Raw genomic sequence first — 2,127 nt, forward strand, 5'->3', positions numbered from 1 at the left:
GACCTGGGTTCAATCCCTGGATCAGGAAGATCCCCTGGAGAAGGGAATGGCAACCCACTGCAGTATTCTTGCCTGGAAAATCCCATGGATAGAGGAGCCTGGCGGGCTACAGTCCATGGGGTCACAAAGAGTCGGACACAACTGAGCGACTTCACTTTCACTTTACTTACCTCTTGACACCTCAGAAGTCCCCTGATATCATACATGACTTTCTCATCGGACACTCCTGAGGTGCTTTTGTGATGGCTAGGTCTCTGCAGGTCAGTTTGAACTAGTCCATGATGTCTTGAAAGTCTATGATGTGCTTCTAGAAACTTCCTGAAGGATAGGAAAGCTTTCTAAAACATAAGGAACAGCTTCTAATTCTGGTGGCTCCATGTGGTATCCCAAAGGTATGATGGACTCCCAGAATTTCACAGGTGGAAACAACGCAGTTCTATTCCTTCATTTGAAAAGAATGATACTGAGGGCCAGAGAAGTTATTCAAGTTCTTAAAACACAGAGCATTCAACCAGAACACTAGCATCCAAGTTATTCTGCCTGCTACCGCTTCCCTGGTGGCTCAGACGGTAAAGCGTCTGCCTGAAATGCAGGAGACCCGGGTTCAATCCCTGGGCCGGGAAGATCCCCTGGAGAAGGAAATGGCAACCCACTCTAGTACTCTTGCCTGGAAAATTCATGGACAGAGGAGCCTTGTAGGCTACAGTCCATGGGGTCGCAAAGAGTCGGACACGACTGAGCAACTTCACTTCACTTCACCCTGTTAATAGTAGGCAAGAAGAAAGATTTTAAGGAAAAAATGCTATTCAGGAAGACCTTCTCATCTCCAGGTCAGTTGTCCCTAGGCAGCCTGAAACTTGAAAGGATTGGCTGCCAAACCCCAATTTGTGCTAGAGATCCAGAGGGCCCTGCAGTTCTGGGGTTTTGGGGTTGGGGTCAGCCTGGAGTCACTTTCACAGCATCAGGAGGCTGCAGCCAGGCCCTGCTAGCTTCCACATTGGAAAATCTCTTAAGCAGAAGTCATTTATGAAATTTCCAAACAGCATACAATCTTATGTTTGATGTGTGAGCTCTGGTTTGCTTTATTTGTCAGTCACCCTGAAATGCAGGCTTTATGAAAAGACAGACATATATGCTTTAATTTTTGAAGGGAGACTGCCATGGATAGCCAAGGATTAAGACTAAAGCTGGCAAAACTCACAACAGCAAGACTGAGCTCAAGGCCAAAGAAAAGCCTTCTGCAGGAAATATCCTAAGGCTACACATCCAGTGCCAAAGCTTTGTCCTTATGGAAAATTTTGCCTTTGTAGCCTCCAAAAGTAATACTTAGGACAGTGTCTCCAAACTGAATCCTGCTGTTTCCTAGGATTCATGGAAGATTCACTTGAAAAATGAAGAAATTACCCTCAATACTAGTCCTCAGAGTTTTATAAGATACACACTAAGTGAAGATTAAACACTAACCATCCCAGGATAAAACTCCTAGCTATTGGCCTCCTAGAGAAACCTGCCACCCTGAAAAGCTGCCTGAACCAGGCAGGCATGAAAAGCACTGCTTAAAGTACCACCAGCAGAGAGAAAGAAACCAACATCTAACCCGATGAAAGGGGGTTTTGATGAGTGACCACATATTAATTATCAGGATGATTATATCCAACACCAGTGTGTTTTTCACGAGCTAGAAAATAAGCACAGTGCTACCAAGTAATGGAAAAGCTGCAGTATTATTTCTAAGTCCAGTGCTGACACTAACACCTGAATTTCCTCAAGGATTTCTGCTGATAACTTGGGGAAAGAAAGTAACATAATGCGTCTTCTATAGCCCCTCAGCAAGACTGAAAGCCAAATGACTCAGACAGTGAGAATTCTACAGAGAAATTCCAGGAGTCTTTTGTTCCTGTTGCTCTGAATCCACCACTAGTGAATGAAACAAACAAAAAATAATAATGAATTTCCAGGGCTTCATAGCTCTGATTCTGATGAGGCAATACACAAAGAAAAGCCTAAATAAAGTAGAGAAACTAAACAAATCCTTCCTCTTTGCTTACTCTCACCCTAGGTTCACAGCCTGACAGCTATTAAGATATTGGACAAAAGGGATGATGATTGCAGCAAGCAGTTCCAGAA

General features: G+C 44.0%; 1 non-coding gene across 1 annotated transcript; it reads left to right on the forward strand.

The window, feature by feature from the left end:
* The first annotated feature begins 551 nt into the window (after positions 1 to 551).
* Positions 552 to 623, forward strand: TRNAF-GAA. Its single transcript has one exon. It is a non-coding gene; the product is annotated as a tRNA-Phe (tRNA).
* The last annotated feature ends 1,504 nt before the right edge of the window (positions 624 to 2,127 follow it).

This window comes from Cervus elaphus, chromosome 12 (assembly GCF_910594005.1).
Source record: "Cervus elaphus chromosome 12, mCerEla1.1, whole genome shotgun sequence".
In the NCBI taxonomy this organism is placed as follows: Eukaryota; Metazoa; Chordata; class Mammalia; order Artiodactyla; family Cervidae; genus Cervus; species Cervus elaphus.